Source organism: Melospiza melodia, chromosome 2 (genome assembly GCF_035770615.1).
Source record: "Melospiza melodia melodia isolate bMelMel2 chromosome 2, bMelMel2.pri, whole genome shotgun sequence".
Taxonomy (NCBI): domain Eukaryota; kingdom Metazoa; phylum Chordata; class Aves; order Passeriformes; family Passerellidae; genus Melospiza; species Melospiza melodia.
The window spans coordinates 77,267,756-77,292,999 of NC_086195.1; the positions used below are offsets into that span (position 1 = coordinate 77,267,756).

Consider the following 25,244-nt stretch of genomic DNA (forward strand, 5'->3'; position numbering starts at 1 on the left):
CATAGGGAGAAAGAGGGCTTTGATGATTATATTTCAGTAAAACCTACTCATTGTTCCATTGTAGTCTTGATAGTTAAAGTTTCTTAGCTGCAGTCTGAACACAGCGCACACAGATTTACACTTGACTAGTGGTACTGTTATGCCATCTACATGCCAACTGTTTATGGAGTCGCACTATAAACTGCTGCCAGCTCACTGCATTTGTTTGTATTCTAGATATGATGAACAGATTACACTTAGGATACCTTTCCCACCACCCCACCCCCCTCCTTCTCTAAACTCCACTCTTAAAGGTTTTTTGGCTTACTTTTCCTAAAATTTTTGATGTTTAGGAGTAAGAATAGCATCTGAACATTTATGTAGTAAGGAGCAAATAGTTTATTAATTTATCATTGTTTCAGTCATACTGAAGTTCACAGTCTTTCATCAGTAATGCCAGTTAGAGTCAACTTGAATAATCCTTTGATTCTTATCAATAAATATACTGAAGAAGCTGTAACTCAATAACTAGCAGGATGTGTGTCAGACAAAATGGGCAGTTTGACAAAATTAGCTACAGTATTAAACCACAGCAATTTACCTCTCCTTGTACATGTCTCCTTAGATTTATAATCTCTTAGACATCCAGTTGCATGTGATTTTTTAATTTTTTTTTCACTGAAGTCTACAATATGATGTAGGGTATTTTTAAAACAGATGTTCTTTGAACGATTTAGTCAGCTTCAGTTTCTGATAAGAAATGGCTGAAAGTCGTGCTTGCTTTGTGGAAAATATTTCTGAAGAAACAGAAACAGAAGGTGTTTCTGCCTGCAAAGTAGTCTTGTTTATCTCTTATAAAATAAATATATTTAAAAATATCCTTGTCACCTGCTCAGTGTTGAGGGTTTATTTTATTTTATTGGCACTTTTTAAAATTTTTTTCATTGTTTTGGGTAACTCTCAAAGATTTGCTAGAGCTGTTTAACAGCAAAATAATGCAGCCAGAGCAACTGGGCAGCTACTGGACAGGGCCTAGTCTGGACATTAATGTGCATTCATTCCACAGCCCTTTGCTAGGGCATTTGCAGAAACAATCACATGGTTTTACTTGGAAGCAGAGGCAAGAGCAGGGTGCTGTTGCTCTGTCCTGCACATGGACCAAAAGGGGCTTCTGAAACCCTGGTTTGTTCTCTCAAGTGACATTGAGCACAACAAGGATGTGGTCTTCACAGGTTTGTTTACAAATGAGAAAGTGTAATCTGCCCCATCTTCACCCTCCTTGGTTGCATGGCATTATTAGAACATCTCTTGTTTCTTTTCTTCTCTGAGCTAAGTCTACTCATCCTTTTTTGTGAGTTTCTGGGACTTTTGATCTATTTGCTGTTCTTGTCTTTTGCCTCTCCTTACTTGTAGAAACCAAGACACAGCAGAACACAGGTTTCTTTCTACCACACTGTTCACTGCCATATCCATATGGGAAGTGCACAGAGTGGCTTTTGAACTGATGCTTTTTTCTCTCTATTCTGCAACATAAAGAGATTTGGTTTTCTTATGCATAAATCAGGCTATGTGTCTTGGGGATTGTTTATTATCCCATCCCTTTTTTGGGGTTTTTGATCTGTTTTGCTTGGTAGTGTGCTCAGGGGGGGCAGCTGTCGTCCACCTGCCGTCCTCTCTGGTTCTGGGGCTGTCGCGACAAAGGGAAGCTGAGCCAGGGTTTCTGGGGAGAGCTGGGGGCAAGGCGAGAGGCAGTCTGCTCTCTTCCAGTGGGTGGTTAGACTGAACATGCCTGGCTGGTATTTCTGACCAGGGATCCTCCAGTTTCTGTGGGGTTTGCCTGCTTATTTTTGGTTTTGGGTTTTTTTTTTGGTTTTTTTTTGTTCCTTTTTTTTTTGTTGCTTTTGGGCGTGGATTTTTTTGTTCTTGTTGTTGGCTTTTGTTTTATGCTTTGACACTGAGCTTGCCTGCTTGGCTTCTTTTGCTGCTCTGCTGCCGAGGAGCCCAGAGCCAGTGGATGCCCCACCAGGAGCTGATGAGAAAAGCCCAAGGAACCTTTTACTGTACCCCAGAGTTATACTGCTACTGCCCAACCCACACTGTACCTCTGCCATTGCTCCGGGTTTGTGCTGCACTGCAGCTTTTCCACCTCTGCCTGCCAGATGTCCTGCCATTCCAGCTTGCTTCTCCAGAGGTTTCGTGCTGTTATAGATGAATAATGAGATGATTGGCTCTCACAATTAAAAGATAACTATTGTGTGAATATTAAGAAAAGCTTTAGTGATGTATAGTTATGTTATTGTAGTTTAGATGTCCTCTGTTGTCCCCATAGTTCCCTTTACCCCCTGTATTGTTGCCATCAGACAGCCAGAGTTGTCTAGGACAGGTAAAAAAGAAGGTGTGCACGTGTATCCCTTGCATGGGGCAGTTGGGAATGGACAAGCTTCGTGCTTTGGGGGTGTGGCATGGCAACACCTGATCTCCAACCAAGTTACACGAAAATGGTTTCCACCGATAAATGGCAAAGAAGAGCTGACTGACCGACTTTGGGAGGGGCCAGGGCTGGCTGATGCAACCCCCAGGGGTATAAAGGACTGAGCATCCGTCTTGAAGATGAACTGGCCGCGTAGTATGCACGAGGGGCAGTTCCCAGCACTGCAGCTTTTTCCTTATGTAGTCCTTTGTTGTATTTTTGTTAAGGTTTTATAAACCTTTTTTAAATTTTCAAAGTGAGCAGTTGTGTCTCACACTGCCACAGCTCCTTTTGCTATCCAGATGGGCAGCCGATCCCGGCGCCCTCTGGAGATCCATAAAAGAAACTCCTCCATCCCTTCTCCATCCCTTCCTGCTGTCGCCATGCGCTTCCCCTGTCACCACGTGCTCTCCGCGCCACAGCGCCCCCTGCAGTCTGGGGGGAATCACAGCGCCTGCCCCGCCCACCAGGAGCCACCAGTGCCCCCGCTGGCCTTGACCGGAACTGCACTGACAGGGAAGGCGCCGCGGCGGAAAGGCACCACAGCGGAAAGGCTGACACTGGGTTCCCGGCTCTGTTTGGTGTTAATGCTGTAGTTGTTGTTGTTTGTTTGCCTTGTTATACATACTAGTGAAGAACTGTTTTTCCTATTCCCATGACTTTGCCTGAAAGCCCCTTAATTTCAAAATTATAAAAATTCAGAAGGGGGTCATATTTTTCCATTCCAAGGGGAGCTCCTGCCTTCCTTAGCAGACACCTGTCTTTCAAATCAAGACACTGTGCCATAAAAGTTTTGACAAGTTAAAGATCCATATTTTTTCTGATGAGTGCCTGCGATGAGTTGAATTTGGGTTGTTTGGGAACTGAGATAGTGTGCTCACTACCCAGCCAAAACCCTTCCTACCTTGAGCACTCTTAATTGACATTCAGAATAGATTATTGGAAATTATCTAACAAAGAACTTCAAGTAGTGACTGGAGCACTGAAAAAAACCTCCATGATCTGCTAATAATAATTTGTGATAATTTGTGAGGATATAAAATAGAATAAAGCAATCTTCATAACAGCCACAGTCAGTTTTCCAATTTGGTATGTGTTTTGTTACATTGCTACAGTGAAACAGCCAGCCTAGAATAGCAGTAGCAGGAAATGTACAGATGCTTCTGTTTAGCATAGTTCTGCAGAGCTCACCAAATTGTGCATCAGCTACAGGCAGCAGGAGATCACTCAGTCATTTTTTCAGTGTTTTTACAAATGTCTCAGAAAGAGGCTGATAATATTTTGCAGGGTCCTTAGAGAATTCATCTCTGAGGTCTAGGTAGCTCCTCTGGTACCACAAAGGAAATACTGTATTATTGGGTCCCAGCAGTGCAGAGAGCAGTCAGCATCCCATCATTTCCTGTTGCTGTCACTTGCTGCAGAGAAGCGGCGCTGACAGGTTACTGTAGAGAGCAGAGAGCTGTTGGTAAGCCTATTTGATTTTCAATTTTCTTATACTACATGCAGCATAGCTGGGTACCCTGCACCCTCTTCTATATTGTGAATAATTCCAGTGAATTTCATAGGTGAATTAAAACGTAAAGATCCATCTCAAAGGATGAGATGTAGCTGAAAAATAAATGATTGCATTTGAAAAAGGAGGTTTTAGTGCATGTGACTGTGAGATGCTGTGACCTGAAGGCTGTTTTTTCACTGGCTGTTGATAAATATGTCTGCTGAGGCCACCAAGGGCACAACCAAGTATTAACACCAGGAGAGGGCAGGAGACCAAACCACCCCTCTTTTTCCTGCTGAAAACAAGGGCACATTCCAGCTTTATCTCTGCAGAAGATTTGGTTTCTGAGTTGCATACTGCTGAGAATTGAGAATTGCTGAGAACATAGGCATTCTGCTTGCTGCACTGTATGAGCCCTCCGAGCTTCATGTTTCCACTAGAGATATTTTTCTTCCTTGTGGCTAAAACTCAGGTTACAGAGTCTTAAGTACCAGCTTCACTATCTGTGTCTACCATGCATCACTTGTGACCTGGGCTTTTGGAGAATCCCCATCTTTGGGGGCCTCTTGGTGACCTCCATTGTCCCAAAGGGGGCCAGCCTCTCTCAGTCCATGCTTAATGTCTTGAAGATGCACAAGAGATGCCTCTTATGAGGTGCTGTTATGATGGGTCACTGCTATTAATGTTTGATTCTCTGCCCCATCTTTGACTTTATACTACTCTGCATTTTCAAGACTTTAATCATGTCAGAAGGCTGATGTCATTGCAGGACAAAACAGTGGAAAAAAATGGGATCAGAGTCAAAGCTTTTATTCCTGTATAAATATCTGAAATAACACAGGCACTCCTAAGTCTTAACAATGCATTTCTCTTTCCATGTGTTTCCTTTTCTTTTTAATAAAACGTGCTCTGTTCCCAAAAATCCTGCTTCTGTGATCAAAGTGTTAGAATTGGATGAGCTACATGTTAACCTCCTGAAAGATTAGTGATCCTCTAACACAGATTTTAACGGCTCATTAGTGTAAAAGGAATGGTTGCTAGACTGGTGGGGCATAAACATTTTTCATACTCAAAAATAATATCTTGCTCTGAGTTCACTTGCTAGCTCCCTCTTGGCAAAAAGGGCAAAGTGCAGCCATTAAAAGGTAGAAACCAAGAAAACACAGACAAGTGCTTCTGACCTGAGTGATATGCAGGCAAACTCATCACTGAAGGAGGTTAGATTGTTTTACAGGTCTGAGTGGGTGCAATTCTCTGGGATTAAGTAGAACTACTTGTCTTTACAGCAGCAGAGAATGTAACATCAAATGTTTAATGGTTTGGTACAGAGTTCAGAGAAAACAAGTCTACATCTATCACTTAACTTTATTGAATATTTGAACCATCCACATGTTTTCTGATGTCTCCAGCTCACATTGTGGCAACAAAGGAAAATACCTGGAATATAAACAATGAGATCTAGTCTAAAAATTAAGCATTGGAGATGGGTTTGAATTTGAACTGTTTTCTGTGTCTGTTTCTTCTCTGGGCATCCCCTGTGTACATCTGACTCAAGCCCCTTTGGCAGAGGTATGGATGTAGCTGTTTTTAAGCCCACATTACCTGTAACCTGTAACTGGTAAGCTAATCACCACTGGCTATACACCAGGAGCTGGCGTAAAATTGCTTGTTTGGCATTGCTCTCTGCTGAGAGCTGCCTGAGTTAACCTGGTTACTTCTCTGATATCTCTGTTGGGCTCTAGAGACACCCTTGTAATATTTCCTTTGGCACTTTGGAAGAGGTACTTAAATGTTTGACACCTTCTTTGACATTTTGAGGCAACTAGGGGAAAAAGGCATCCTGCAGAGCTGAGCTGTAAGTGCCTCTGAAGTGGGAATAGGGTCCTGATATTGCTGTGCTAACAAGATGCACTTAAGAATGTTCATATCTTGCAGGTACTCGGTAGCGTTACTTTAATTTAAGTTGCAATTCATTCAGGAGTAATTAATTTTTTGGTTTACCAATATGCTTCAGTTTAGAAATTACTCATTTGAGTTTTACCTGCATTTGGACCAGTGATCTTGATTAAATAGTTCTTCCCTGATTTCTAGTGCAGTGATTCATTCAGGAAGAGTTTTGCCAATATCAGTAAGTATCTTAAAATACCATAATTCATTTTTAGTACAGTCAATAATGGCAGATCATGATGAAGGATCAACAATTCTTTTTCTCTACCTCCCCCAGTGAATCTACAAACATACTCTCTTTAACAGCAGAGGCAGTATGCCTTTGTAGTATGAATATTTACACTGAAAGGGTTTTTTGTTGAAAAATTAGTTCTAATTGACAGTACTGCCCCTTTACATACTTACATTATCTGTTGGCTTTTTTTTTTTTTTTCTTTCTGCTGGTCTTCCACTACAACTTTCAAGTACTTGTAGCTCTGGTTCATGTTTCTTCCTCAAGGTAGATTACAGATGCAGACAATAAGTTACAGTGGGTTAAGAATGTTTCTTTAATCCCTAATGACTGATATAATTGTTGTATCTGAAGCAGTTTCAAAACAAATTCATTTAACTCATGCAAAAAGTCTTCCTGAAATATTATTTTTTTTCTATCCTGTTCATTTCAAGGATCTTTAATAGCAGAGGTTGCAGGTAAATAACTGGTTGTTTAAAAAAAAAAAAAAGAGTGCATGATAGGGAAAAATGCTTTTTTGAGAAGTTGCAATAAGATACAGGATGATATATGGAGAGCCAGTGAAAGGAGTAGGCAATGCATTTATCTGACCAAATTCATATTTCTTGTGGTTTCTTACACCTAAGGTGGCTGTTGAACCTTGTTTTGTAGTCAGTGGAGAGAAACAGGAGCTTCTGAGATTTAGCTTGTGGACAGCTAAAATGGATCAGATAACCCAAACCTTTAAAAAAAAAACATTTTCTCTGTGTTTAGAGGGAGATCCTTGAGTGACTAGTTTCAGAGCAGACATTTACTGAGGTGTCCCACCACATGAGTCTTGATTTACCTGGCTTAGTTTTACAGCAGTGTCTGTGACAAAGGGAAGGTGCCCTGTTCCAAATTCACCCAAGTGGATGTGGCTCTAGCAGGGGTCTCTCTTGCACTGAGCTGATGCCATGAGATCTGATTTATGGCTGTGTGGGAAGGCAATGCTGTGTCCCATGGGGGCACTGGAACCTCAGTGCTACTTCTTGATCAGGTAGCTCTGGCAGCTGGCTGAAATTAAGTGAATAAATCTCAGTCCAACATGGTCAATGTGTCTGTTTGGCTACTCCTCTTTCATGAGAAAAACTGAGAAGCCTTGGTTCTGATGAGGGACAAGAAAAAAATGTTTGAACTTTTCACGTGAACAACTCAGGGTAAAACTGCAAAGCATCAGGAGAGAACTTGACAAGATCTCACTTTTTTAAAATAAGGGATGAGTTATCAACTACTTGAGGGGATGCCCAGAAGTACGAATGTTAGTCTTTGGAATATTCCTGTAATTTCAAGCAGTTGTTATTTTAGTAAAATTGCATAGTGTTTTTGTTTTTTTCTAATCTCCTCCATTATTAATTTAATATGCACACTGTCTGTATTTGTTCCTTAAAAAATATCCTGTTCTTGGAAGAGCTTAATTATCTGTTTCCTCTTGTTTTATCTTTTTTACTATCACCCCCTCTGCCATCAGTCCCTGCATGCTTTTCTTTTATTTTCCTTTTTTAAGAAGACTGAATCTATTTGTGTCTCTTAAAGTCTCACCTGACAAATAAAGCTGGTCTCCAAATGGAATTTCCACATATATTAAAATAATGATGTATTATGTCTAAATTTATTTTCCAAAGACTTGTGTTCCCTCCGAAATAAGAGCTCTGTAGATAAAGAGAGTTTATGGCAGATAGCTGAAATTAAATTTTTCTCTAAGAAGTTCTGAATCAGCTAAGGAAATGTAGTTCTTAACAGAATGGTGGAGACGCTGCTGGAATTGATTGCTATGATGTTAGCCTAGGAGATCAAGCTGACTGCACTGTGTAATTAATACATTACAATGAATGCACTGGATGATATCGCTTAATAGGAGGAACTTGTGCTAACCATCATTATCAATACTGCTTTTTCAATTTCAGATTGTGGTTAACTGATTTGACATTAAATTCCCCTTTACTTTTGTCCTGCACTGCAGAGATTAATTGTTTTGTGGCCAGAGATCAACAGAATATTGATCCACAAGTCAAATCTGTCTACCCACCTTTTACACGCTTTTTGCTTACTACATGGTGGAGTAAATTAAACTGATCTGCTACTGTAAGCTGCTATTTCAATATAAATCTCTCCTTTTATCTTAAGCTCTTTATCACAGTTTTAACAGTGAATTCTGCTCACTCAGTTACTCCTGTCTGTTCAGATTCACCAGTCTTAGGATCCGTCATGCCAGACAGTATCTGCTTCAGTAGGACTGGAATAATTTAGCAGCTTTGAAAATGCTACTGTCATTTATTCTAGGAGTGAGCTGTCTTAGAAGGACTCAGGAAAGGCCAAAGTAGTTTGCATTTATTGTGTTAGTACTGACTTTTAATTTAACTGCAAAGATGCGAAAGTAAACATTATTTTGGAAACTTCGGTCAATAGAGATCATTGAGGAATTTTTTTCCTTATTTAAAAAAGAATAACCCAGATGTTAATACTGAAATTAAAAATTAATCAAGAAAAGGCTAATGCTCTAAAAGGCTGGAATATCCTTAAAATGCTTTGAAGACAAAGCTGGTCATTTTATGCACATATTTACCTAATTGAAATAGATTGTTTCATAAGCAGGACCAAGGTGCATTTAAAAATGGCAGGAAAAAGATATCCAACATTATCCATCTTGGGAAAATATGGGACCTGTCTTTAGGTCAGAATAGTGACAATTCAAGAAAATTCAAACATGAATCCAGAAAGTCTGTGTGTCTTATGTTTTGCCGAGAAGGTTTGTGAAACCAGGCCTGCCCCTGCTTAGAGAGGAACTTGTGAATAAATCCAAAACACACTTTTACCAATGACAAACGTTACTAGAAAGAATTACCATAATTCTGTGTGTTGTGCACCCATATTCCTTTGCAATTACTGCAAGAAAGGCTTGGAAATAAAAATTACTATTTTGTTAAGAACTGTGAAGTCTTTGTACATAAACTATCAGAAAGTCCAAATTCGGTCACTAAATAAACACCACCACCCATCTAGAAAGACTCAGGCAAAATGAAGACAGTTTCTGCTGTAGACCATATACAGTGTAGAGTGGAAGAGAATGAAACACCAGTGCCCACTTGTTTCAGTGGAAATGTACCTGATTTACCCATCAAGAAAAATTAGTTGCAGCCCCACTTGTTCATATAATAAAATCAGTGAAGAGGACTTGGTTCTTTAGAAGTGTGTCAATTAAAGCTATAACAAAATTTAGAAGTCTCGAAGCTCCGAAGCATGATGTCTATTTTAAGAGATTGACCTATCATGATATATCAAAATGGCCTGTAATATGGCAGATAACAATCGCTAACACCACTCCTTTTGCTAAACATTGATTCTGTATAAAAAAGCGTGATGGAGGGATAGTGGAGTTGCTTATCAGTGCTCAGTCTTAGCAAGACAGTGCTGATAAGATTTTGCAGATGTTACACCAATTAATTTGTATTAGAATTGTAAAAAATGGTTTTGCTGCTGATTTGGACTGCAGACGCTATTAATAAATACTTTAAAAAATATTTAGCAGCACACATTAGAGATTAAAATCATGGGTTTATAATGGTTTCTGGGTTCCTTAATTCTGCATTAAGTGTTTTGCATATATACTTTCAGCCAGGTTGGTCAAAATATTCCACCAGTACTGAAGTATTCTGGAGTTGTTATAAGAAAAGAGCTAGTAAGCAAAAAAGATTTGACCAATGTTTGATTATAGTAACATTTTGAAATTTGTTAATGGTTTTAGAAATCTTGAACAATTATTATTTTGATATTCTTTCTAGCAGTGTCTGTGCCTTTATGAGCAGGAACAATTTCTCTGCCTCATTTTGTTGGCAAGCATCAGTAGCTGTCTCTCCCTTCACTCTGAATCAAAGTTTTCTTGCAGGTAGAAGAGAAAGAGTTTATTCCCCTGCAAAAATATGAAAACTTTTTAAGCTCTTTAGTGCACTTCTATAATGGACAAAAGTTTTAAATTTTTTAGTATTGTCAAGTCTTGTGATTTTTGTAAATTATTGGGGGGGGGTAATTGTAATAAGCTTTAATATTCTCTTTGGAGTTTGAGATCTGGGACTTTGGGACTTATATGAAAATCCTGGCTTATAACAAAGGAATTTTTGGTTTTGCTTTTGCTTTTGTGTTTGTTTTTCATTTGTTTTTGGTTTTGTTTTTGGTTTTGTTTTTGTTCTTTCCTTTTCCTGGGGGTTTAAAGTGTGATCCGTTCTTTTTGAGCTCCATGTTGCTCAAAAAAATTTAAAAGCACTCTCTTCACTTTTATTTCATGCTGTTTGGTCGCAAGAGAGGAAGAAAAGAAAGCAGAGCCAAGCTTGATTATTTAAGAACAAATGCTAGCATTCAACATGTTCAGTCAGAAAATAACCCTTTCACTCACTCTGGCTTCTCTGTGGCATCTCTCTGGTGGACAACATAGGTATCTTCTGGAGAAGGTAAAATAACACTATAGGAAAAGTCTAGTCTTGAGGTCTGGGGTTCTCAGGGAATCTCACGGAGATCATCAGGGAAGCTCACCAGACAGGACATGGTTAGTGAAACCACTGAATAGCAGAAAGTACACCCAGTTCCTGCAGGATGAGTGAAGAGGGCACGAACCAGAGCAGACAGATCTATGCTGACTACTAACAGTGGTACTTTAGGATAGTGTCTTTTCTAAAATGTCAGTTTACACCTGTAGGATGATTGCAGTCGGGCTGTACTTCCTCTGCACTAAGTGTTTCTTCCAGTAACTTTGTTTTCCTACAAAACTGTAGGCAGCAGAAAGGGGCACTGTCATCTCAGTGACATTTTTAGAATCATTAACATTTCAATCTGAAATTCTCAGCAGCTGAAGAGAGGCTCAGTTGCTGAAATAAAAGTGTCCACAACACTGATTAGAAGCTGAAAGGATTAGCTTGATGTCTCTGATGTTAATGCTTGCTGAAATGAAAAGGAAAAAAATGTTCAAAGGCTCAGACATAATGTACCTGACTTCCTCAGACCTATCAAAGGGTTAGCATCAATAACCAAGTAATGGCTGCTTTATAGTTTGAATTTTCTGACCCAGTGTTTTCAAAAGGCCAATAAAAAGCCACACTGCTGAGACAAAATTTTAGGTTGTAATGACTATAAAAATAAAATAGTAATGATAGAGCAATTTGTCTTGGTCTAAGAGGGAAGGTTAAACCTGTAACTGTGCCAGTCTTGAAGAGCAAGCTGGAAAAAAAAAGTTTCATGTTTTCATGTGCATAGCTAAACATACTGAAAAAACAAAGATTGCATAGGAATGAATTTTTTTTAAAGTGTTTTTGTAAAATCTCTGCTTCTCTTGGAAAATGCCCCTTTTTGCTCTACAAGAGGGTCTTAAACCATATCAAAGTCTAGATTGTTGAAAACAGGCATTTTAAAGATGTCGACTGCAATGTCCTTTTGAGTGTAATGTCAAACTTCACTTAGGCTACATTTTAGGCTTTAGATATGCAAATAATTGTTCAACTATTTAATTTTTATGTATGCATCAGCCTTTATGGAACTGGAAGTAGAATTCAGAACATTTAAACTCTGTTTAAAAAGAAGAGTTTGGGCCTATAAGAATGTGATAGCTCACTCACTTGAGCCATAGAATCATTGTTAAAATTAATTTCATTTCTTTACCTGCTTCAAGTTTCTGTAGTCTTGACAATAACTCTTAGGGAAGGGAAATAAATTATATTGGTTTTACTGCAGCTTAAATAATTTGCATTTTCCCACTTTAATTTTTGGGCAATACATGCACGCAAGTATAAAGGTCATCTGGAAGAAAATTCTTTATCTCTCTCAGATGTAATAAACACTTTTGTCCTCTTTCTGTCTGAAGCTTAAAAAATTTCCATCTAGAAAACAGAGTGCAGGAAAATAGTTGGTTAAATTATGCACAGTTTTTGGAAAACAAGCTTCTGCAGCTCTTATGTCAGATAATGCCATCAGCTCCTCTGGAGATTGCATCTAGCTTTTAGGTTATAAAATATCACAGTGGGCCTCCTTTGGATCTCCCTGGACATAGAGAAGATATACCATAATTTGAATTATCTGAAATGATATCTTCAGCTATAACCATGTGGGTTTGGAAGGCTCTGGTGTCTCTGAGTTATTATTCCCCATTCTACATTAAGAAGCCAGGTCACATACTGTCAGCTGTACCTTCTTTCTTTCTTCTTTATTTGGGCTTACATCCAAAAGATTTATTTCCCCTTCATAAATGTAGTCCATGGAATACTCAAGTGCACTTCTTCACATAGGACAAATAATGTGAAGTAATGGGAAGAGAAATCCTTTAACCCTTCCTTTCACAAAGCAGATTATTTTCCTTGTTATTGAATAATTTTTTATATGTATAAATCACATTTATCTAGTTGTGTACTGCGCCATTTATTATGGTGGAACTGAGAAGTGATATCTGCCTTTGCAAGGCCAGAATCTGTGGTGCAGCCAAGTTTCTTCTACTAGTCTATTTTCCTCACCATCCTTCTGGGTGACTTCTCTCAAATACTGCCAAGAGTTACATTCTTCATTTTCTTAGCTTGTCTAGCTTTTAAATTTCCATTCTGTTAGTTGGCTATTTTGTCCAATTTTTTTTTTAGCTTGTAATCTCAGTGTATAAGGAAATTCATTTAGATTTATACACTTCATGGAGACCGAGGCTTTGCATGCCAGTATTTTGTGACACTGTAGGAGGAATAAAACCCCCCAGTCATAATGGAAGATTACAGAACACAAATGTTCTTTCTTAAAGTTGTGCCCTGTGGGATTTAGTCATAGTTAGTAAGTATTATGTATATTTCACTGTCTTTTATGTGCCTTTTGTCAGCTCTATTAAGTAGACAATGTCCCTTGTTAACTGGTAGCCAAGGTCATCCTATACTGAATGACAAAATAAACTTGAACATCAAATAGGCTGGAAACATTGGAAAATTTCCTTTGAGAATGACAAGATCTGTTACAATAGGCTAAATTTCTGGTTTGATTTTATTTCAGTGAAGTTATATGTAATCAGTGGTACAGCACATAAAATGAAAATTGTCTAAGATGCTAATTGTAACATATTTAGAAATATTCAGAAATAATTTAACCCAAACATTTATTGTTCAGGCTAAAACTAAATAAAACCTCCCTTCCATTTTTTTTTTGTTTGTTTTGCTTTCCCCTCCAATGTTTAATTCATGTTTTCAATGCCCCTTCCTTCACCCCATGCAGAAAATTTGAAGAAAGCTGTTGGGTGAGTTATGGGCTTCTGGCACGAAAAAAATTGGTCTCTGACTTTATTATGCACAGGGAGAAAGACATGCTGAGAAGCTGCATTTGAGCTATAAGACCAGTGGTAGTTTTCAGTCATTCTGTGATGCCCATAAGGGGATTGCTTGTCTACAAATTCAGCTGAGTTCACTTGACTCTTTTCTTCAGTAAGCCATTGGCAGCTTTAATGTTCTTTACCCCCTCTCCCCCCTAAAAAGAAAAGGAAAGATTAAAAGAAGTAAAAAGATATTTAAAACTGAATGTTCAAATGTTATATATTCGACCAAATATGTGGTTTTCAGTGAGGTCACTCCTTGCATGATTTGTTTCTCTGTGAAACTGTACTAGAGAAAGGGCTCAGTTAATTTTTACATGGGTTGACATTTTTACCAAGTTTGACCTTGTCTAGCTGTGGCATTGGAAAGACTTTTTCTTTGCTTTGTTTCCCTAAGAACTTAGAAAAAGGTTTATGCTTTGTCAAAAAAAAAAAAAAACAAAACCAAAAACAAACAAACAAACAAAACCAAAAAAACCCCCAAAACAACAAAACACCAACAAACTCTCAAAAAAGAAAAAAAAAAAAATAAACCCAAAAACTAAAAAAGAAAACCCAGTTCTACTCTCTTCTAGTTTTTTGACAAAAGAATCCCAAATTTATTCTCCTCCTTTCTCTGTGTGATCACATAGGATCTGGACGCTTCAGAGGCCTGTTCTTTCTGCTGCCCCTATGAGTTACTGCAGTATTTTATTTGAATGTTATTTTAGATAGAGAGCTTAAATGACCTCAGTGTTGTACAGATGATCACAAGAAGGAGCTGTGCTTTCCCAGAAATGTTGAGGTGAGGGCTCTTCCCTTGGCAGAGCTTTACTTTGGGACTCCCAAACCAGAGCATAAATGAAATGGGGTTGAAACTTTTCACATTAAATTCATGAGTATGTGTCGTGGGTTGACACTAAACCAGGACAGTATGAAATCCTCCTGTTGCACTTTTCCTTTCATTTTGTGTTTACTCAGTGTAGCTTTGGAACAATTTATGGGTGAAGGATGCCCGATACAGAAAACAGGCATCTTTTTATTCTGCAATTGTGGCTGAAAATTGGAATTTATAGTGTCTGTAAATTGATAAAAGAGATATGGAAACCAGGTTCCTCTCTATTATTTCCATCCTCTCGGTAGGCTACTTGGTTGTCAAAGGCTAGTAAAACTGCAGTCTTTTTTTCCAGGCAATATGGTAGGCTTAATTCCTTTAGAAGAAGCCTTGGGGAAAACAAACAAACTTTTTTTTTCAATAGTAACCCAACATTAAGGAGTAGTACTTTGTCATACATCTGCTCTTGCTGGTTTCAAGAACTGGTGATTCTCAGCGTGCATGTTGAAAAAAGCGTGACTCCTGTGTTTCCAGCCTCTGCTCATAATCAATGTGCTTCATGATCTCTCAGTTTTGCTTTCATTGTAGGAGGTTACAGGGACAGAGAGAGCAGAGTGTTGTGGCAGTCCGTCTGTCAAGGTAACTCAAGGACTAAACAAGCAGGTCAGGAAATTATTTGAAGCACTGGGGCCTTGATCATCTGTACTGCTTGATTGTTTGTTCTTTCAATGGCCCAGTTTGGTGGCATTCCAACTGCTTTGCTCCTGGCTAAAGAGAGAGGGCTGGTGCTAAGCACTCCTGGGTTGGACTGGCTGGCTCCACAGTCTGAGCCAGCGCCCAGAATGTTTCAGATGGGCACTAGATACAGCTGGCCTCTGACCTCTGGGAGTAGCACACCAACCAGCAAGCAAATGGCTTTCCTCATCCCCCTGCATGAGCATCGTGAAGCATGATTGCATTATGTTCTAATCAGTCTGCCTGGTCCTTCATAGTAAGAGTAATAACTTCACCAGTGCAATGTAATTCAGCATCAGAGGAATCTTGTCTTGTTGACTTTTGTAGATTTCTTATAGGCAGAACCATGTTCTCCTCTGACTTTGAAAGAAAACGGAGCATGCAGATCCTACTGAAATTGGAATGATTGAAACAGGAGATGTATTTTGAATATTTGGATTTGAAATGATTGAAAAAGGAGTTGTATTTTGAATGTTTGGAAGCCTTTGCAAAGATGCATCTTTAAACAAAGCACTACAGGCAACTGTTGCACTGCATGGGCAGTACCTCAGTAGGATGAGTAATTCCTTAGTTTTTTATACTACTCCACTTTAATGAAAAATCAGCCTGCCACACCAGTGTCTTTTAGAAAATTCAATATAGTGAGTTTTAAGGCCTTGCTTCCTGTCTTATCAGGGGTACAGTAATGATTTTCTTCATGGTATCAATTATTGCATAGACATGAAAAAATCCTAAGTACTAAAATGAAATATTATGTTGCTTTTCAATAAATATTTATTTTCATGGCTGAGAAAATAAAATAAAAATATTCCATGTGAATTTGAGGCAGAGTATGTAATTCCTACACTCACTCACGAGCAAAGCTAGGCAATGATGAAGCATCATTCTTTACTAAAGTTTTGCTTTCCACCACTCAAGGCTGAAAGCAAATTTTATTTGTAAATGAGTTTGTTAGGGTATACATTGAATATATGTGTTGCTTCAGTTTTGCCTTTCGTTAGTTCATCCATCTGGCCAACCTAAAAAGAAGAGGTCTAGTCAAGTCCCTGGACATTAAGTGATAGCTGCATGACTTTTAGACAGCTCCTTTTTTCTTAGTGTCCTCCCTGTTCATCTTCTACTATACATCTGTACTCAAAAAAAGAAAATCTATAAATCAAAAGATTTTGTGTACTTTCCATCCCTGCAGCGTTCAAGGGTGGAGGAGGCTCTGAGTAACCTTGACTTGTGGAAGGTTCCCTGCCCATGGCAACAGGGCTGGAACAAGATGATATCAAGGGTCCCTTCCAAGCCAAACCATTTTATGATACTATGATTCTATGCCTGCAACAAACTGAAATGCTACCTTTTTTCCTCTCTGGTATTTCATATGGGCTTCTTATGTCTTCTTTCTTCTTTTTTTCTTTCTGGTGTGTTTTTTGGTTTTTTTTGTTTTTTTTTTTTTTTTTTTTTTTTTTTATATTTGCTGTGGGAGCTAGGTAACCTTCTTTCAACTTTTATTGTCAAAAATCCCATTTTGATCCTGTTCTTAAATTCAGTAATGGGTCTACTTATTTTTCTCCCATAGAAAACTGAAGCTATTGTTATATAAGCCACAACTTTTCTTAACGTTTGTTGCTTTCCGATAACCCTGATAACCTCTAGGTCTATAAAGTGCATTTGTCTTTTTAGAACACCTGTTTCAGGGACCAGAACACAAAAGTACAAGTGTTGGCCATCATCCTTCCAGCTGTATGCCAGAACATCCTGCTTGACTAGCCCTAAGACAGAAAAAGAAAAAATATTCACTGAGGCATTTTCAAGTTAATCACTACAAATTTTTCAAGTTAATCACTACAAATTTGGGAGCTTTTTATGCCTCCTGTGAAAACTTGTGGTATTGATTGATTTTTTTCTATCCAAAGGAGCCACTGCAGTTAAATGTGGGATAACAGATACAACTATTTACTCTCTTCTAGTGTGAATGTGTGAATATCCTATACACACTTAAAGAGAAATACCTGCTGATTTACTTCATTAGTAGGAATCTGGCTGTGAATTGACAATATGTGACCAGAACAAACCAAAACCTTTCCCATAAATTATCTGTTGACAATTAGTCCTTATGCCTACATGATAGCTGCTTCAGATACTGTTGTGTGAAAATGTTATCAGGAATAGAGTGCTCCAAGTAGTCTTTTGAATACAGGAAATTAAAAATCTTGGCTTTGTTCAGATTTGTGTCCCATGACTATCTGATTTTGGTGTGTCTCTTTGTGAAATCCAAGTGAAGCTTTCTCATGGTTAGTACGTCGAGGAAAAGAGGGGAAAAAGGAAGAACTTCATCTCCCTTATGTTTTCTGGCTCCAATGACATCTTTAGCTCCTGCATCACCCTACAGTTTTCTTGGGGTGTTAATAGGTTCTTTATTCTCTGCTTCATCACCTGCTTGATGATCTGCTTGATCACTGCTACAAGTGTTGTATATACAATAGTTTTTCAGGTGTTGACCTTTCCATAAAACAAGCTTTGAAACTAGTCAGTGAACAGAAAAATTAATGATGAGAAAGAGAAAAATACAAATGGACAATGCATATGCATGAGGGCCTCCAAGGGCCTTTCCTGCCCTGGCAGCCAGGGTGACAGCACAAAGATGTAGTTGCCTGGCTTCAGGAATACAATTGAGACAAAGCTGGAGGACAGTGAATGGGGAAAGGTGGATGTCAAAAGATGACATTTGTGGCTGTGTTTAGTAGACAAAACAGGGAATGGCTAAACAAGCAAAGAGGGAGTGCCAAAGGGGCTGTATCCAGTAAACCACCTTTCTCCTTGATTTCCTTCCCACTACAGCCAGGAACATGAGTGTAAAAAGCACACTCTATGGGAGAACAAGCCACTGGCTTCTTTGCAGCAGCAGACCTCCTCAGTTAGAGCATTTTCTGGCAATATGCATGCAGGCTTGATTCCTGAATTTCCTGGATGGAATTAAACATTCTGCTTCACAGCAGAGGGTCAAACTAAAGCATTTTGCTGAGGTGGAGAGTTCTAGGCCAACATTGGAACCTGATACCTCCATCATTCAGCTGAAAAGCTGTGTCTTGCACTCTAAGCAAAGAATCTGTCAGCTTGCTTGCTGTCAGCTGTTACCTGTCTTCAGTAACACAACTTCAAACACCTTCAGAAAGCTTACTTTCCTGATAAGCCGTAAACAAATAAACTGTATGTAGGAAACATGGGAAAGGTTGTCAAACTCTTTTGCAGATGCCATTAATGCCTGCACTTTGGACAACTTAGTGCTTTTTTAGATTTCATGCAGGTTTTCTGCAAAATGATTTATCTACTGAGTGAGACTAAAGAAAGGAAAAAGTGACTGTTCTTAGTTTTTTGAAGAAAACAAGAAAACATATATCAAGCAATTTTCATCTATAAAATGGAAAAGTTTCCAGAAAAAATATAAATAGTTTTTAAAAAGCTAAAGATAATAGGAAGTGCACTAAAGTTATTAAATTAGATTAAAAATATATCTTTTAAGGATGAAATTACTGATGAAAACCTAAATATTTGAGTGTCCTGCCTCTATGTTTACCAGTCCCCTTTGCTTATGCTATTTCTCCTTAGAGCTTTAGGCAATTTACTTTTTCTTACTGACTACTTTAATGGGATACAGTGAGTTTTTAGGGCAATGTGATTCCATCTCAGGGAGCATCTGTGACTGGAAGAACTTGCAACCAGCTGAACGCACTGACCCTTAAAGTTAAGGCCTATGTAGGCAGTTATAAATCTGTAATTATGTCACTCAGGAAGACTAAACATTAAGAGACGTTATTCAGAACCACAGAATCCAGAGCAGTCAGGAGTAAAACCAATGTTTCCTAGATCGAAGTGCTGTTTACTGATTGTATTGCAAGTCCATATTCAGTATGCTGCATATCAGGTTTAATTAACCTGGTTGGTATTTACGGTTAACATAAAGTGTTTTTGCACAGTGAAGGACTGTACAAGCACTGAATACTGCACAACAAATGTTTAGCAGGTGAAACCACAATGCCACCTGTAACAATACATGCAATACTGTAGACATCAATCACATACAGTATACATATTCAGTGTGTCACATACCTAGTTAGTCAAGGAAATTATATCTGATTATTGGCATGGCCATAGAAATACATGAAAAATTCTGCCTCTATGCATGCAAATAACATCAGCATTAAAAACATTAATATAGCATTTGCTTTAGCTTCTTATCTTTGAAAATTATGTCCCTCAAAAAACAGTGTTTTAAAGACCACATCTTAATAACATTTCCATGAAGCCCAAATTGTTTATTCTGTCAAATTGATAGAACTGATATGGCATGTCTGTGACCTGGAATCATAAGAAGACTACCTAAGGAATATAGTTTTCCTAGGTCAGTCTAATCTTTGAGTTATTAGTGTCTATTGTAATGAGTCTTGCTGAGAGCAGTGATCTACTGAAAGCATCAACTCATTTTTGTGCAGTTTTGTATCCCAGACAAATGGTCATAACTTTGTGATATTTCTATCGTGGCTGGGTCTGCAATGTCATTGAAAAAAGTTATTAGTCACACAGCAATAAATTTCTGGGAAAGATATGATGTTTCAAACTCTACTGTATGATAAATTGAGCCCGAAAAATCCCTGGATTCCATTTTATGAAAAGGCTTACAGGGACTCACCGAGACAAATGAATAAATGGAAGACTTAATGGTGAGGATGAGGATGGATTGACAGGGCAATAAAAGAATCTGCACTGCTTATCATATGATCTTCCAACTCCCAGCAGTATTTCAGAAGTTTGGTAGAGTATTCAATTTAGTGAGTTATGATATCTTCAACACATTATAATACAGTTTATATTGTTTCCATGTGGCTATTATGAATTTGCATTTCATAGTTACTGCTGTTATCTTTAGACTTCATCTTGCAAAGAATGAAACCAAAAAGCTGCTGGTACTGCATCCAGGCCTATTTTCAAATATGGTGGTAAAAAGACATATAAAGCCAGTCAGAAATGCATCTTCTCTACAAGGCTGTTTCATGCCATATCAAATTGACATTGTGCATTGTACTATTAGAAGTGGTGTCTATTGTATTTTTAGAGCCTTATACATTCTTAATGAAGGCTTCATTCTTTGAATAAACCTGTATCTAGGCAATTGTGTGATTTCTGCAAATATGATCATGAGCCACTCCGATTCATGGCCTTTCCAAAGAAGTGGGAACTAATAGGGACTTGCAGCAATGTCAGGGATAGGAGGAAGGCAAATGGATATTGTCAGGTTATCAGTTTCTCCTAAATAATTTTATGCTCTGAATGAACACTCAGAAAGCTAAAAGATTAATTGCCAGTGTGAAAATCTTTTTTGGAAAAAAGTCGTCCCCAACATGTATGCTGCTACCTGTCACCATGATATTTACTGAAAAATCCCTTCACCAGGATTTCTTCTCCTGGGAAGTTTTGAAGCCTCAGAGAAAAATGTAAATAATAATTATCTGATTGCTTCTCCATGTGTTTTGCTGCTTTGAAATGCAGTAAGTGAGTCTTTCATTGGTTCCATGTGAATTGTTTTAACTTAATGATCAATCCCAGTCCAGCTATGTCAGGACTCTGGTCAGTCACAAGTTTTTATTATTCATTCTTGTGTAGCCTTCTGATGACTCCTTTCTCTTTCTTTAGTATAGACTTAGTATATAATTTATTTTAATATAATGTTAAAAATAATAAATCAGCCTTCTGAGAACTTGGAGTCAAATTCTCATCTCTCATCTCATCCTGGGGACGCTCGCAACACCACAACAGCTACCTAATAGAACCTTATTGAGACAGATGTTTCAATTCTTATTGACAGCAATTCCAAGGTGTTTTGTAACAGCATATGCTAACCGGAGGCAATAAATTAGTAAATAAAATAAAATTTGATTTTTGCTTTGTAATCTTTCAGAAGCCAAGTTAATTGAGATTCAGAGATTATTTCTACTGTATATTCCATTCATTTTTCATACTAAAGTACTTTTTCTTTTGTGCATACCCATGGGTAATGCAGTCTTAAAGGACTGCATAGTGTGCTTTAACATCACCTGCATATGAGTGTTGAGTAAAGGAAAGGCACACAAAGAAAGGCCAGATTTAAAAGAATTTTTTTTCATTTTGAAAACAAAGCAATGGCAGGCAATTCTTTGCAGATTGCTAGTAGTTGGGTGAGGAAATGTGATATTCATCAATATGTAAAGTAAGATTGGAATGGCAAGTGTGAGGTTTGCAGTACTAAATCAGTATTATGAAGTGCTCAGAAAGGGCTCTTTTTTTCCCAAGTCCTGAAGGTTATTGGGAAAACTTCCATGAAATCAGTTGAGAAAAGTCATGGTACTTTGGGGGGAAACTGGAACTATGGCCTTAATGCAAAGGTTTCACACTGATTCAGAACAGGTTGTACCTCTGTTCTTTGTAATTCATTTGAGTCCACAACACAACTGCCAAGGATGTCAGAGGAGGTTTGAACAGAGAGACTATAGGTAGAACAAGGCCTTAATGTAGTAGTTCAATTTATTTGTTCTGTTAGATGTAACTAGATAGATGTAACCTTATATTGTCATTTAAAAACTACATGAAGTTTTGTAGTCCCTGTCTGTAGTTATTGCAAACGGGGAAAGACATCTAGGGAAAATTTATTCAAGTTTCTCAGGTATCTTCTGTTCCAGTTGGATCACAGAATCATAGAAGGGTTTGGATTGCAAGGGACCTTCCTCCTAAAGATTATTTAGTTCCAACCCCCATGCCATGGGCAGGGCACCTTTTACTAGATCAGTTTTCTCAAAGTCCCATCCAAGCTGGCCTTGAGCACTTTCAGGAACTGGGTATCCACAGTTTCTCTGGGCAACATGTTCCAGTGTGACACCACTCTCACAGGAAAGAAGTCATAACTCTAGAGTAATCCTGAAAGCAAATTCTCCTCTGCTGCCTCAGAACTATGGAACAACTATTCTTTTATAATTTGTCTAAGGTAAGACCTGAAGTGTTTTCTCAAGAGCCTTTAACTTGGGCACTGCATTGCAAGATGATGTAGAGGATCTATAAAACACCCCTAACCTTCTTTTGCAATCAGTGGTGAACATTGGAGGTTTTCAGAGGAGCCCCATATGTGTTTTGGGGCTCTCTTCAGGTAAAAAAAAAGGAAATGATGGCACTACAGTAGTGTCTGGACTCATATTCTGGAGTATATGTGACTGTAAATGGCTGTACATAAGGTATCTCTGTCCATTTCCTGTTTTCCAGTGAATACCTCAGTTAAACTAGATTCAGTCTGGAGGTCTGAAATTGGACACCCAGTCCACTCCTGACCGGTGCCTCAGGAGCTGGGTAAAGACTGCAATTGGCAAGCTACCAGTGCCAGCCCCAGGGCACTGTTCCAGGTCTGTCAGTCTGGACTCCATGATAGCCTGGGCCTAGGCCCAACAGAAATCTTCCAGACAGAGAGCAAGAATGATTTTGGAGTTTGCAAGGGCTGGGGATCGCCCTCAATAAGCATTGCCTTAATTGGCTATGGCCACCCTGTTTTTGGGAGTAAAGAGTGATGATTGATTCCACACACAAAGAATTTTTCTGCCTCAAGAGGGCCTTCAGAAGGGAGTTTAATGTTGTGTGTGATAAGTGATGCAAACACCAACAAGTGGACTTTTGGGTCATCTAAGTGCCACTAATCCCTACATTGTACTGGCTGGACTACAGGCACCCCAGCTTTCCCTAGGGACCAGTCCTTAACTCTTTTTAAAGCTATTACAACAATGTTTTTACAGACATAAATAACTGATGGCATCATTCCCTTTCTGCACTGATTTGTAATTGTACCAATAAAATATACAACTGATATTGAAAAAAGTGATCTGCACAAGAAGCAATACTGCTTCTCTTACTATTCTAAATGACAAATTCTTGCTCAAATGGGAGGTTTGGTTTTAAAATTCTTCTTTGAGGTAGGCATTTTTCATTGGCATTTTCATTGCACAATATGAACTATATTTAGTAGTTTACCTTTTGCTTTCAGGTCATAAAATAGTGAAACTTTGTTTGAAGTACCCCTATAAATGATAACACAGAATATATTTTGTAAATTATTAGGAATCTTGGAAGTGATGATAATAATTTATTCTTTTTATTCCAAGAATGTGGCCTGCTAGAAAGTATTATTTCATCCATGCAGCAGGGTAAGCCATTTATATTTTAATACTCATCTGTAGTATTATTTATTTAGTTAAATGGATAATGTTGATATGCTGAAAGAATAAATCACCATCTATCAAATAAAATCTGTCAAATCTCAAAGATACAACAGTAAACAGCTCGGCAGTGCTCAAATGCGGGACGGTTAACTGCAAAGCTGAAGTGATATATCTCAAAGAAATGGACATTTTATTAACTTTCTAGAAGCTGCTATTATAATTGATAACTCTTCCCAAGGGATGATTTAATGGGATTTAGCTAATATCATAAAACACTTACATAACAAATGAAGAAATAGTCCAATCCATATCCAGACAAAGGAAATGTAACAGAATGAAGGAAAAGTATAACAGAAAAATAAGACTAGAAGGCATTTTTGGTGGTGGGAGGGGGAAAGGTAGTCCACTGTACCTTCTAAGATATATCATTACAAATGCTCAGTTAGCTTATTCTTAAACAACTTCTTCCTTTCCTCTTTGCAGTTTATTTCAGCAGTTTAATTCCTTTATCTTTACCAAAGGAAAAATGTCTTTAAAGTCCTCCTTGAATTTTTGTTAGTACAATTTCAATCTCCTATCTACCTATCTTAGCTCTTATTAGCATGACATTCTCTCTGTTTTTCAGCCATACTTAGTTATTAGCTACCTCCTCAATCTTCTCCTCTTTAGACAAAACCATTTAATTTTTTCAGTCTTCCTGATTTTAGCTCACACCATGAGCTAAACTGTTCTAAACAAATGACAGGTGAATTTCCTGTCCTTTCATCATTCTTCTAATTCTCTTTTGGAATTTCTTATTTGGAAAGTTTTGATCAAAAATGATCCAGATGCTGCAGCTGCCTCAGCATGAATTTTTTTCAAGAATTGCAGATTCTTATGCTTTCAGTATGACCTGCAGACGATGCTACTTTTTTTCACAAGTGTGGCACTGTTGACTCATATTCAGCTGTCATCTGCTGTAATCTCAGACCCTACTCTGAAGTGTGTTTCCTGAGCAGTTGTTCTGTATTCTGTTTAAATGGATTTTTCCTGCACAAGTGTACAACTTGCCCCTTATCACCCTTTGAATTTTATTTATTATTTCTACTCCCTGTGTCCAATTTGTCAAGATTATTTTGAATTATCCATTCCCACTTTCGCATTTCTTGCAAATTTCAAAAGCATAAACTCAATTTCATAACTCCTGCCATGAAGGGAAAGACAAACCCAAACCCAGGTGAAGTTTTATGCTAGGCATTCTTCTATTTGATTACTGGTAAAATACATTATTTTGAAAAGCAACAAAAAGTATGATGTTTAAATCTAGATCATATGTTTATAACTTGGTTGTGAAAGCATCATTTGAGCTACCTGGAGTAAAAATTCCTAAATATCAGATAGCTCATGTCCAGACTTGAGTCTTTGCTATCTTGCTTATAAAAGACTATATAGACTGATTTAACACAAGGTGTTCTTCAAAAGTACATGATAGCCATTGTGCATGTCTTTTGCAAGCTTTTTGCCAATATCTAGATTATTTATTTATTAAAAAATCTGCTGGGAATGTAAGTAAAAACGGTCAGTATATAGTCCATAATGTCTTATTTTGCTCCTTTTTTTAAAAACAACACAATATTCAGTCTTTTTTTTAACATTCCAAGTATTTTGCTGCCTTTTCCTTTCATCATTTCTCAGAGAGAAACATTAATGGCTCTGATGCTGCTTCAGCTATTTCTTTAGGTACTGTTGAATTAATTTTATTAGACACAATGAATGTGCATTTGATACAAAACCTTAGTAGCAGCTGGGTGGTGTTGGAGTCAGTGGACTTCAGAAGTTGATACCAGGATGAGTCTATATTCCTGAAATGAAGACACTACAAAAATGCAGTCATGCATTTAGAATATAGTGGAACAGGTTTGGTTCTGCTGTTTTAGTAAAGACAAGGAAGCATTAAAGCTGTGGCTGCCCTCACAGTCCCTGTGAAATTCTCTTTATTCATAGTGCCATATGCTGGGAAAAGTTACTGGTATGATCA

General features: G+C 38.0%; 1 long non-coding RNA gene across 1 annotated transcript in view; it reads left to right on the forward strand.

Annotated features, from left to right (window-relative positions):
* Positions 1 to 3,874: 3,874 nt before the first annotated feature.
* Positions 3,875 to 25,244, forward strand: part of LOC134415173 (uncharacterized) — a 93,154-nt gene continuing 71,784 nt past the window's right edge. The window contains exon 1 of the long non-coding RNA XR_010026951.1: positions 3,875 to 3,914. This is a non-coding gene — a long non-coding RNA (uncharacterized LOC134415173). The remainder of the gene's footprint in view (positions 3,915 to 25,244) is intronic.